The sequence below is a fragment of the Coturnix japonica genome, chromosome 9 (genome assembly GCF_001577835.2).
Source record: "Coturnix japonica isolate 7356 chromosome 9, Coturnix japonica 2.1, whole genome shotgun sequence".
NCBI classification, from domain to species: domain Eukaryota; kingdom Metazoa; phylum Chordata; class Aves; order Galliformes; family Phasianidae; genus Coturnix; species Coturnix japonica.
The window spans coordinates 4202870-4216257 of record NC_029524.1 but is presented as its reverse complement, the minus strand read 5'-3'; the positions used below and the strand labels follow the sequence as shown (position 1 = coordinate 4216257).

Genomic DNA, 13388 nt, shown 5'->3' with positions numbered 1-13388 from the left:
CTTTTCCATCAGATATAGCAGTAAGGTTGGTTGCCATTACATCATGGCTGTAAAATGCATGTTAGTGGCTCAGCAGCTTGGCTCCATATTTGGTGGGAGGGAAATACAGCGTGCCTGTGTGTCTGGCAGCCCTTGGCCCTGCAGCAAACTGCAGTGCCTTGGTGCTACGGTGGTACTGGCCCCAGCTGCTGCTGTGCCTGTTTTCTTTTTTTAAGTGGAAAAGAAAAGAAGTAAATAAAACTTCGGCTTCTGCTTTCCAGTTTGCCATCAGCTGCTTCTGCTTTGTTACTTCAAAATTATATTTTAGAGGCAGTTGCATTGCTGATGTCTTAAGGAAACCATCCTCATGTGAGCAACACCCTGCAAGCGTGGTGTCCTTGCAGGGATGTGTTGGCTGGTTTTGGGCTGAGCCAAATGAGCCCTTGGAGCCTTCAGATCCCGCTCAGCTGGCTGTTCCTACAGAGCAGAACATCAGAGTGCTGCCTTTATAACTGTTGGGTTGTTCTTTTTTTCTTCAGTGAAGTAACTTGAAATTTTGAGTCATGTTTATTCACTTCCTAATTTGCAAGAATTAAGTAATTCGCAATGGCTGTGAATTAGTGAATTGCTATTGTACCGAGAGGTCTCTTGCATGTTGAATTTAATTTCTGAGAGCTTGGAAGAACCGTGTTCCCCTGCTCATGGAGTTCCTTGAAACACGCTACACGATGATGATAGTTACACTGAATGTATTACTTGCATGGTCTTTTTTCCAGCGGTCATCTGTAAAGCAGTAGCATCTATTTTCCAGGTGCTCTGTTGAATCATTGTACTGGCACTTGTCTTTAATTCTTTCTTCTCTTTCTTCAGCACCCTGAATATTATCTGTTTAAACTTGAATGCTTTCAGCATAATTACAGGTTAACGATTTGAGCTCAGACATACACACCCTTTCAAAGCTGGCTTTGAAAACAATTATTTCCAGCTCACACGCGGGATATATCACCTGCCAACATTCTGCCTGCTGCATGCTGTGGGCCTATATGAGCCTGGCCAACCATCCCCAGCAGCCTTGTCACCTGCCTGGCCAACACATCCCACTGTGCATTCAAGTCCAGTGCTGCTCTGTCTGCCTATGAGATGAACACAACACAACAAGATGTTTTCTTCCTACCCCCATCTTGAGTTGCTCAGGAAAACATCCCCACTGGTGCAGCACCACTGCAGCTCGCCATGTAGCTGAATGCAAATACGTATGAACTTTGATGCTGTCAGGGATTGTTGCAAGTGGGATCAGAAGTGTTTTCCTGAGCTGATGTAGCAGGCTGATGCATGTGGGCAGTGCAGTGCACAAGGAGGCAGAGCATCTCACAGGTTCCATGTCATCTCTCTCTTCATTTAGTGACAGACTCCTATGGTTAAGGTGCTTACTGCTTCCTTCAGCACAGTGCAGTGGATCTCAGGGAGAACAAGGGGACTTTGAACAGCGAACAGAATGGGATGTTGCAGGTGGAAGACTTGCAAAGGATCCAGGAATGAGAATGTCTCACAAGGGTGAGAAGCTGGACTGTGAAATACCGGAGGTTGCTGGCAGGCTGCTAAAAGACGCAGTTAGGGTAGAATGCACAGAACAAATGGATCCAAAAATGCCACACATGGAACAACGCAATGGCTGAAGGTGCTGCTTGGGCACATCAGCTGGGCTGTGTGTTTCCTGGGCCAATGAGTGCTGCTGTACTTGTTGTTGGGGTACAAAGACTTACTTTGCTTATGTCAGAGTGTCGTTGTCTTTGTTGTTTTTAGTTCTGTTACACTTCCAGCTGAGTGTTGGGGATGAGGATTTTGCCGGGGAGACCCTTCAGGTCCCAAGAGCAGCGTGAAGGCACAGGGGAAAACCCAATGCAATAATACAGGTGTAAATGTAAGTTATGGAATTTTCTTTTGCTTTTCGCTTGCCTGGTCACCTCACGTTGGCTCTCTTACCTCCTATCTCCACTCCTTTCACATAGAAACACCAGGTTGCCCTTTGTCAGCCATAGGCTCCAATCACCCTTTATATTCCCCTCCAGACCTTCTCCTGGCCCCCCTGGGCCGCCCCGCCCCGGCCATAACACGGCGCCCTTAACGCTCGGACCTCCGCTCCGCCAGGGGGCGCCCGAGTGCGGCGGCGGGCGGAAGCGTCGCTGCGTTCCGCCGGCTGCTCGCCGCGCTCCGCCGCCGGGCGAGGACGGGCGGGAGGGACGGGCAGCTGCGGCAGCGCAGCACCGCGGGGCGGGGGCCGGGCCGCGCCTCGGACCGCAGCCGTCGCAGCCGGAGCCGGGCGGTCGTGCCGCAGCAGGGGCAGGCCCCGCCGGACGCGACGCCGAGGAGGCGCCAGGCCGCGGCCCAGGTACCGGGCGGGAGGCGGCGGGCGGTACGCGAGCGAGGGGCTGGGCCCACCCGGCTCGTCCGACCCGTCGGGCCGTGTGTGTCCTCCGGGCCGCGGGGGCCGCCGAGGGAGCGGCCTGGCCCGGCCTTGCCCGCCGCGTTTGGGCCCCGAGTCGCTCCGAGGTGACGGTGACGGGTGGGTCCCGGCGCTCGGAACTTTCCCCGGGCGGCTCCTGGCGATGCGGGCCGGGCACGGCGCTGCCCGGGGGAGCTCCGTGCTCAGACGTGGGGCCGGGCCGCTGCGGGCCGAGGAGGCGGTGGGTTACACGCCGGGCTACCCCAGGTCGGGAGTGCGGGCTCAGAGCTCCCCTTTGTCGCTTCCTTTGCTGTATTTACAGGCGCACAGCGGGCACGGGGCGGCCCTCCGAGCGGCCGGGTCTGAGGCCTCTTCCTACAATTGTTCCCGGTCATAGTGGGCCCCGCATAGAAGTAGCGGTACGAGGGCGCTGCTGAATCCCCGTTTTTGTGAGCTGGAAGCCGGCAGCTGTTCTGTGTGTGTGCCACGGGAGAAAAAAGTGGTTTCATTAGTTCTTTTTCCTGCATCCCGTGGTGTGCTGCTCGGATTAAAACTAGGAAATATTCAGGGTTTGAGGTTGCTTTTCTTTTTTTCCTTTTTTAAAAGTAAAATTTAATTATTTTATAAGTCACCACGAAGATACATATGATTTATTGAAAACCTACATGCTGCCTTATGGGAATTGTGTGGTGAGTCAAAGAGTCAACTGCATGACCTGGCCAATGCAGTTTCAGTGGGGCAGGTAACAGCGCTTGGGGAAGCAGTTGAAGTGTCGACCACAGGTGAAATCTGATTAGCATCAAAACATTGGCAGGTTTTTTGTGTGCGTGTGGTTTGGAAGCTGCCTATCAGAAGCTCCAACACGAGGCCGGTGTTTTCCTTCCAGCAGCGCAGCTCATCTCCAGGAAACATCTCTTCCTTTTCAGTGCTAGAGCTCGTGAAATCACACAGTGCCAGAGGAAGTGTCACATCCTGAGCTTGCACCTTAACACCTCCACTTTGCAATGATAGATTTTTACCACTTAAAACGCCATGAGCCTGTAGTTAATACCCACTCCCTTGTACCTGTTGATGTGGCGTGAGCCTTTAACTGAAGAGGAAAAAGAGGCCAGGAAATCCTGTGAGATGCAGAGTGAGCACAGCTCCTGCTTTGGTGTCACAAGTCCTGAGCAGTGTGACAGCCCAGCTGAGCTGTAAGAACAGCACTGGGTCTCAATGGGATCCTGTCTGTCACTGACTCACTGTTGTAAGAGCATTATAGTTTACAATTAGCTTCGTGGCTGTCTTGTGACACGGGAAGCTATTGAGTCAGCCAGGTAGTGTTCGCTGGGCTGAAGTCTGCTTGTATTTGAATGCTTATCTTGATGGCAGCGTGGTACAGGTGGTGTTAGGGGTTTTCTTTGTCTGATTGAGAAAGCGTCTTAAGATGGGAGGAGATTCTGTCTGGAGTTTGTAAGTATACAATAACATGCTGCTCAACGTTTCTAGGGGCTGATAGCATTGATCTTTTGAGTTAATTGCATTTTATTAGGTTGACTGGGGGGTTCTGAAACCTCCCTGCCTTTCATAGGCTTTAAAACCTGCTTATAGATAGAGAAGAGTTGAAAAGCAGCGCTACCGCGAAGAACTGATGCTTCTTTAGGGGGTATGTATTTCTACAAATAAAGGAGACTAAGCAGGAATGCCAGCTAAGTAACACTTTGTGACAATATGTCTTTGAGAGATAATTGTGTTCTTTGGGTATTATCAAGTGCAGACAAATGTGTATTCCCGGGGGGTGTGACAGTATTAAGAGAGCTCCACCTCTTGGAATCCCTTGATTGCTTTTCAGCAACATTTATGCAGGAGGGAATGGTGTCTCTTTTGCATTCTATCGTGGAAGCTAATGAGTTTGTTTCTTACTAATTAACTGATGGTAGCCAAGAGAGGCTTTACTGTTGTGCTGTAAGTGCTGCTCTTTTTACCTTTTCTAAAGGTGTTGTTGTGAATGCTGGAATTACTGACTAATGTCCTCACTTCTGAATCCATTCTGGAGTATTTGAGTTGTTCCAGAACTGTTGATGAGTAGTTTGCAGCCTTAATATCTGTGGAAAATATTCCTGCAGGCTTTGATAATCCCTGTCGTGTGCTCAGGGGCTCGAGGCAGGGAGGTATTGGGATGACCTTCTGAATTCCCTTCTGGCTCTGCTTTTCTGTAATTCTGACACTTTCTGATACAGTTTAATTACAAGAGCGGCTATTGAAATACGATTACTGCTGTCTAATTGGAGACATCTTGCAGCTTTCTATCAAAAATAAGATTTGAGTCAGCTGCTTCTTCAACATTAATAGTGCCACAGTAACCACCTCCCCCCACCCAAGTGTGAGCACACAGGTCAAATTAGAAGATGATGCTGTCCTTGATGTAGGCTTTTATACTCATGCTTTGCTGTTACCTATGGCTTAAACTGCTGTCATATGAATTTGGTCTTTCTTTAGCACGAGCAGATTTTCATGCTATTGCTATTTTATTTTACGGTAAAATGGCCCATGTGTTTGTCCCTATATAAGGACTCTTCAGGAGGAATTGAGTTGAGGATTGACCCAAACTGGAAGCAGCCAAAAAGCTGTATATGTGCACAGTAAGAGCTGTGCTCCTTCCTCAGCAGCCTGTGTGTGCTGTCGTTCTCAGGCAGCCTTCATTTAGAAATAGAAAGCGTGTTTCTTAGTTTGAAATAAACAGCGGCAATTTGCTTTTTGAGTCCCTTGTTTGGAGAGTTGTAGCTGGCGTTTCTTAGAAGAGACACTACAAAAATGACTCGCTGTGGATGTCAAATATGCTGGAATAAAGCAAATGTGAGGCCACCCAGGGGGCACAGGTTTGTGAGGGTGTCACAGAATGTTGCAGCCAAGGTTTCTGTTCATTAGGAGTCTGCTCCTAATGAGACCCCTGGCTCACTTCTGAGGGTCTGTTTGCTTTGTCATTCCTTCTTTCCCTTCAAACGCTTGGAGAATTCATCACTGAGAAGTGAAATATGTCTAAAGTTAACTATGTCTGAAAGCAGTTCAGAGATGGGGAAGCTATAATTAGTGTAGGACTGTGCGTTTCACTAAGTTCAGAAACATCCTTCGGTGAAGTTACTGAGCAGTTACTGCTTTGATTTTGAAACACTCAGATACACTCTCCAACTTCTCACCTAGAACTGGCTGCGTCAGTGACAAATTTCCATGTGCTGCTTTAGCCAGGGCTGGGGACCTTTGGCATGTTCCATTCTCTGGTACCTGACTTCCCAGCGTCCTGCTCAGGAAGGTGCTTAAACAATCTACAGGCCTTGACCTTCCCAGCAGCACTGTGTGTGTTGTGCTGCCATCCTGATGCCTGAGCACTGCTGGCACCTCGTGCTGCTGTTGTACAACTGGGGCAAAAGGTATTTCTCTCATTATGCTTTGATTCCATTGCTACGTGTAAAACATCACTGCTTCAGGAGATCATAGTTCTTGTAGTATATGTCAAAAGGTTTATTTTGGCTGATGCATTTTGTTTTCGAATTACCCACAGTACAACCATCTGACTTTATCAGACATAATATATGGGAAAAGAAAAAGCAAAAGAAAAGCTTGTTTGCAGAGGAATAGGATTTTAGGAAGGAAAACCTGGCAGCTTTTATTGTGTATAAGGAGGATCTTTGGGGTGCTGCCATGCAGTGAAGGTAACGTAAGTGAGCGCTGGGAAGTGTCTCCCACACGATTTGTGAATGCATCACTCTTCCAACCTGTAACACCTGCTGCTCGAGTCCTCAGTTCCTGCTCAGCAGAGGTTGGCAGTGAGGGAGGAACTTTGGGGGGGGATTTAAAGAGAGGGCTTGTCCCGGAGGGCTTTGCTCAGTATCTTGTTAGAAAGATGTTGAGGAAGTGAAGTTCATCTCTCAAAAGTTGACCAAGAGAAGCTGTGGATGCCCTGCCCCTGGAGGTGCTCCAGGCCAGCTTACATGTGGCCCCGGGCAGCCTGAACTGGAGATCCAGCCCACAGCAGAGGTGGGAACTGGATGATCTTTGAGGTCCCTTCCAGCACAGCCGTTCTAGGATTACCAGGTTTCCCCAGTGGCCAAGTGAGATGGACCTTTCTCTGTAGATATCAAGGATAATAGTCAACATTGAAGGAAGCTTCTTGAAAATACTCAGTTTTCTAAACAAGTGTTGTTCTGCATGCAGTCGTATGGGTTTGTAATCTCTAAGAAAAGCAGTATATTGACTCATCAGTATTGACTAATATGTTTCCGTTTTACATCTCTAATTGATGTTGGGCAATGTTTAAGCTCTGCTCGCGCAGTAGCAGGGTGGAGCTGGAGTAAACAGCGTTCTGCTGGGAGCTGCCTCCATTCACAGGGCACTGACTGTGCTGTGCAACACACACCCCACGTGTCACAGCAAGGGATCAGCATCCTCGGATCCAAGAAAGCCTCTTTATTGCAGGGATAGGGAATATTTCCAGTAGAGTCACAAGAACCTTGTAGCCATAGCGCAGGGTCGTACTGCAGGGAGGGTGACAAACCTATGAATGTATTGAAGTTTTGACTTTTTGTCTGTTTTCTTCATTTGAGTGTTTAATAAGGCTGTGAATTCTGATAGCTGCATGTTCCTTGTTTCTCAAAGCTCTTGTTATAGAGCCTGGTTTCCTTAGCTAAACTTCAGGAGATGGTAACCTCTGAATTTCCCTTGGTAGTTCTGTGCAGTAACTGCATTAAAGGAAAGCTGGGAGGTTTTGTTTTATATATTATGAAACAATGCTAGTTCCTTTCTCCAGCCCAGCTGTTGGAGGCAGGTCAGATAAGTGAACTCTGTCCCTCAGAGATGATTCAGTTCTGTCAGTTGGGTTGGTATTTTGCTGTGTGAGTTGGGCTGGTGTTAGTTTCTTCCTGATATCCTACCTGCTGTCTCTGGTAGCTGTCAGACAGTTATGATTTGCAAACCTGTGGATGCTTTGCAGGAGAGGTACTGATTCCTAGATAGAAAATACCAGCTGTTTTTAGGGTTGGTCTTAGTTGCCTCTGGTGCCTTGTGAGTGGTCAGGATGACTTGGTTAGGTTGTCATGAAAAGAGCCTGGGCAGATCTTTGGGAGCAAACTAGATCTTCCCCCCTTGATTCCTATGCTGCTTAGCATTTCCTAGTGTGGATTGAGGGGTTGAGGTGAAACTTCCCCCTCTCTGCCCCAAAATACATGCTACAATAGGAAAACACAGCAGCTTCAAGTTCTGACATTCACTTCCATACTGCAACTTTAGATGCAGCATCATTTTGGAATTACTTACATGGACTTTGCATATCACAGTGGTTGGTTCTATTCTTGGGATGAGGCCGTGAATTAGAGGTTGCTGTTTTGCTTGCTTGTTTACTTTTCCTAAGTTGTTCTCTTGTAAATGCAGTGACATCATGGTAGCAATGAGGTGTGCATCTGAATGCTACAGATGTGTCCTGGCCTATGCTGGGTCTTGGTAGTGTGTTGTTTTTTCTTTGCTGTTTCAAGTGAAAGCTAACTTTTGATCTTGAGTATTCAGGGTAAAGAGCCTGGCTAGCCTCAGATTTTGCTGATTTTAGCAGTGTTTTCCCCCTCTTGTCACACTGTCCTTGATGTAGAATGCTCAGGAAGAAGCAGGTAGTTCCACATCCAGTTGAGGCAGTGTGGACATTGGGTTCGAGGTAGTGAAGGAGAGAGCACCAGCACAGTGCTAGCACTATTGCAGATACAGTGCTCAGTAGGTTGGCTGGTCGATTGTTTTGTTTGCTCATGTAGGTTGTATTTGCACTGGTAGGGTTTAACAAGGCGGCTGTATCAGTAAACTCTGTATTGTCATCAGAACTGCATCTTAAGTGCCAGAGCCCTGAGCAGAAATGAAGGTTTCATGGGAGCTGATCTCAGAATGACATACGTGTTAGTCTTTGTGTCATGCCGATGGGATCTCAGAAGAGTTGCAGGTGGCAAAACAGCGGTGCTGCTTATGGTGCACGTGGTTGTGGGTCTCTGCCCTCCTGTCAGGAGAATGCACAGAAGTGAACCCAGAGCCATTAAGCTCCCCTTGGCCATGTGTCATCTCAGCTAGTTTTGAAGTGACTGTTGGAACTGTTGGAGGTGAATTGCACAGTATCCTAACAAAAAGAGCCTTTAATTGTGAGCTCCCAAATCTCTTCTGTCAGAAGGGAAGCCTTGACAGACACAGCATGTCAAAGCAGAGACAGGTAGTTCCTTATGCTCCAGAGTGGCCAGTAGGAATTGTTTAGGTAAGATGGGCACCCTCTGACATGTCTTCTCACTTAAGTCAGTGGTTTTAAGGTGTTCCTGCGCTATGTCTGCACTGTTGTTTAATAGCCCATTAACATTATGTTTTAACACTGTCATTCCTTAAGTGATCTTTTTTCCTGTACAGTTTATGTTTATTAAAGATCCTGTCATACTTCAGATAAATTACATGGAGTGCTATGATGGGTCAGCCTCCTTCCTTAAGTAATTAACTCATGCAATAGATGATCTGTTTTCCTTGTGCCCATTGCACCAACTTTCTATCTTAAAAACTGAGCCCTGATGCTGCAGTGCTAGTGGCACTTGTGCAGTTTCTGAGCTAAAACTTCATGCAGTTGTACGTAGATACTGAAACATTACATGTAGACCATGTTGCAGTGTGTGAGGGCAGAGATTAAACTGCAGGGAACTTCTTGCCTCCCTTTTTGCCACTTCCTTCCCTTTCAAAATTAACCCTGAGTGCATATTAAAAAGAACAAAGAAACAAACCTGATCTGGAAAGGAATGGGAATAAAATGTACAGAGGAACAGAAATAGTTACAAAGGAGACTTTTGCATTTTTGCTTCCAAGGGTGAGTGGAATGGCACGTACGTAATTGCAGCCTTTTTTTGTCATGTATGAAATATTCTGGGTTTTGTGATGATGTGGTGAAGGCATCTGGGCCATCAGGGCACTGACTACAATGCCGGGTTATGAGAAATGTGTTTGACCTTCCACCTGGCCAGAAGTGGGCGTTCTGTTTTACTGCATTTCTTAAAGCTTGAAGTTCTTTCTTTTTATGTAATGTGTTTGAGATACCAGTTACTTTGTGTGTGTGTGTGTATGCATCTATATTTAAGTTAACCAAGGAATGGGTGAGGCATCTGCATGCTTCTCTGTATACCATATTGCTGTATAGCACTAGGGTTTGTGGGGAAATGAATGGGTGGGGTAACTCCAAACAGCACACCAGGGAAAGAAGCTGAGTCATAAGATATCCTTGCATATGGAGAAAGAAGTAGGATTTCAGATACTAAGCAGTAGTACCAACAAGCTTTTGTGCTTGTGCTGGATCTCTAAAGCTCCTAAAGTATAGCAGCCTCCTTTTAAAACAATTCTTAGTTTCTGCAAAAGCTTTGTGGCTGCATGTTAAACTGCAATGAATGAAATGATGCACGAGCACCAAAGCAGAGTGCAGGCTGGGGAGGCTGCAGTGGGTGAGCAGGGGCTAATGAAAGCGGCTGCCCTGTCTCCCCAGCAGGATGCAGTTGCCTTCTGGAGATGCAGGCTCTGGAGGAGGAAGGAGGATCAGGAAAGTAATTGAATGGCAAGAGAGAAGTCTGCTTAATGAAGGGAATCAGCTGGTGCTCAGTGCTAAAGAAACAAGCAGGGCTGTGAACTGCTAGGGACTTAATTAGATGGAACTTTTCACAAAGGAAGAAGCTGTCTCGTATTATGTGTTTCATTCTTACATAGACATTTATTTTCCTATTCTCCATCTTTTCTGAATCTATTGAATTGGTCTCTTCTGTTCTCTCAGTTGTTCATCCTGTTACAGCAGAGAATGTTCAGGGTTTTCATTTTTCTCTGAAAGAAGCCATAATTCTGACATTATTATTATTTTTTTCTGAGTTTTCATTTGAAATGGGTGAGAACCACGAATAATGCTGTAGTGCGGGATTGGGAAACTGCTTCAGAATCAGCCTAAAGCTTCTGTGTCTGTTAATAGAATAAGTTAATGGTGGATTTTAGGGAAGATGCTGCTGTTTAATGACAAGCAGGAGACATCAGCGTATGATGAACATGCCTGTATTGTGTGAAGACAGTGTATGTATGAATTTGTTCCTAGCAAGGTGTTAGAGCAGTCCAGGCTGTTCTAATACTGGAGCTGTTGAGCAGATCCTGGTGGGAATCACTGGTGCTTCAGGCACACTGTATGCTGGAGCTGGGACTTCATATGTGTGAGATGGCCAGCTTAGTCCTTGAGTCCATGCTTTAAAATTGCCTTGAAAGTGCAGCAAAAGTGCCTTAGAGTTGTAGTGTGCTCCTGCAGCAGTTGGATGTGCCACTAATTGCTATTTACAACCGTGGCCATTTTGTTAATGGCATTGTTCTGCAGGCAGAGCTATGGTTATACTGAACAGTTCACTCTGAAGCTACGAAGTAATTGGAGGTGTGGGGTATGCTTTATCAGTCCCATTTCCTGCATGACAGAGAGGTTTTGCCTGTCTTTTGTATTAGCAAGTTATACTACTGAGAAGTGTTTGAGTGAGAAGTGTTCATGCTCCAGTTTGGTTAGCTCATCAAAAAGAGAAGTGAGAAATGGTTCAGGTGCAGTGCCTGGGCTCTAGAAAGCCACTGGATTTTATGGAAAATGCTTATCCAGAACCAGGCTATGGGAAGACACAGCAAGCAGCAGGAAATGCAAAACATGGAAGATGTTTTAATGATGAATGTGAGTACCCAGTTTAAATCATATCCTGAAGGAATGATGCACGCTGTCCTTGGGCAGCTGCTCTTGTGCAGCTTATGGTAGTGCAGCAGTTTGGGGGGATGGGGGTGCAGCTGTTTCGGGGCCATGCAGGGCCCAGCAGCTGGCAGTGCTGGGCTGTGGGGTGGCACTGGGCACTGTCTGCCTGTGCAGAACCTACAGGAAGGATTGCTACAGCTGCCTGCCAAAAGAAGCGGTGACATTTTGTCATCCTGTGCAGGAAGGCTGCATCGTTAATACCACACCGGCTTCTGTCTTTGAAGTTCTGGAGTATTTTTTTTCCTGAAGAGTATGGCAGCTTGCATAAAAACTGGTTCCTGGATCAAAGCAGTGGCTGTCAGGCTCCCTCTGATCACCAGGAATGTCTGAGTGAAGCAGTGCTTTAAAAATGCATCATTTCTCTCTGTTCCTGTTCTTGTTACTCCATCCAGCCTTCAGAGTGGCGATTTCTAAGTGACCTAACAGTAAGGCATATGGTGATGGTGTTTTTCATATTGGCTTTCTTAGGTCCTTAATGCAGGAGGTACACAACAAAAGAATAAGTTCTTGGGATAATTCATTTCAATTCTATAGGGACAAACGTGCTCCTGCTCCATCAAACTCGTAGTACAAACATACCTTTCCTCAGTAAGAGGCAGCACGTTTAGTCAGTAGTAGCTTGGTGAACTGCTGGTCACAAGGTGGACTTTACTGTTTATTCTGATTGTGGGCATTTTGTCTTTGCAAACGCATTAACTTATGGAATTGCATATTTATTGAAGACAGTCCCCATGTGCTGTTAGCACTGCTGTATGAACAGGGGAAGGTATGGGGTGGAAGTGGAGCTTCCCCTGGTTACACGGGCTCCTTTGCCTTGGGAGCCCAAGTGGTTGGCCCTGTTGAAGTTATATTAGGTCTTGAGTGGTTTTCTCCTTGCTCTGACCACGTACTACCTGGATGCTGCATGTGCATTTTCAGCGGGCCTGAGTTTGTTACCGTGCAGCCACAAGGGGCCTGAAGGGGTTTTTTGCTTCTCCCTTCTCATTAATAAAAGCAGTCATCCAAACTCTCCTCGTGTGAACAAAGCAGCAGGCTCTAGCTGAACACTTAATGTACCACAGTCTATTTTAAGGGAAGCAAGAGTAATACCATGTAATACTGTGAGCCCTAAAATAGAACAAGAAATTAAGGTTAGCATACCTGGCTGTTTCACAACGTGGGCAAGGAGATTTTTCTGTACAGCACTTGGGTAGCATTGGCTGAAAGACCAAGAAGGCAGCATGCATGTTAGAAGGCATTAAGCATGACACGGCCAGCCATCCTGCAGAGGTGTTGGTGTGGCCTCCCCTGCAGTGTACTGTGCAGTTCTGGGCTCCATGACCTAACAAGGAGCTTAATTAGAAACAGGAGTGCGTGCTTCTTACAGCATGCTTCATTTAAAGCAAAACCAAAGGTTCCCACTGCCGAGTAACCATGGCCTGTATTGTAACATTTGTACTATTATATGGGCAGCATGGTTTCTTACTCTTCACATAAGAGAAAGATCCCAACTGAAAGAGAAAAGACTCTGGGCTACTGCATCTATGTTTTGAATATTGGTGAAATGAAAGGCATGCCTGAGGAGTCCAGGGACTTGTAAAATCCTGCCCATGGTCCCTTCCAACAAACAGCTGAAGGCAGGGAGCTCTGGGAAGGTGAGGGAAAGCAAAGGAGCCCGGCAGAGCACCGAGCCATCCATGGACTTGCTGCAGCTTTTGGAGCACCTTTGTAAAGCTACAATTAAAACTTTGTAAGGAGTTCACAGGAAATCCAGGTGCTGGGGATGTGAAGCAATTACCATGTGACATGGTGTGAGGTCTGTTCTTCAGTTATTCACAGAAAGTGTCATTTGATGTTGTTTCCTTTTTTTTTCACTCTGCAGATGTGGGTGGTGGCAGCTCCTTCTGATCTCACACAGATATTGGCATTGTCTATTGTTGCAGGGTGTTGGTGTGGCTTTGCTGGGCTGAGGAGGGAACAGCTGGTGTGTGTTCTCAGATCCGCATTAAGCACATCTCTGTGAGACAAGAGGTTGCCTGGCTTTTCTTGGCAGGATGGACACAGGTCTGTCAGTAGAGTTTTGCTGCAGGGTTGGCTGGATCTTCAGTCTTGAGGCCTCAGAGGATGTTTCTGACAGTGCTGCCGCATTCCCTCTGGTAATACAAGTGGAATAGAAATACTATTTATTCTGTTATCTGCAAT

The 13388-nt window shown here is 46.8% G+C and overlaps 1 protein-coding gene across 2 annotated transcripts in view; it reads left to right on the top strand.

Moving 5' to 3' along the window:
* The first annotated feature begins 2237 nt into the window (after nucleotides 1-2237).
* Nucleotides 2238-13388, top strand: part of CAB39 (calcium binding protein 39) — a 31475-nt gene continuing 20324 nt past the window's right edge. Inside the window, exon 1 of one of the 2 annotated variants that reach the window (XM_015871223.2) lies at nucleotides 2238-2368. The gene's annotated coding sequence lies outside the window, so the exon portion shown is untranslated. Of the gene's footprint in view, nucleotides 2369-13181; nucleotides 13343-13388 lie in introns of those variants that run through there. The other variant, XM_015871224.2, reaches the window with a different exon arrangement.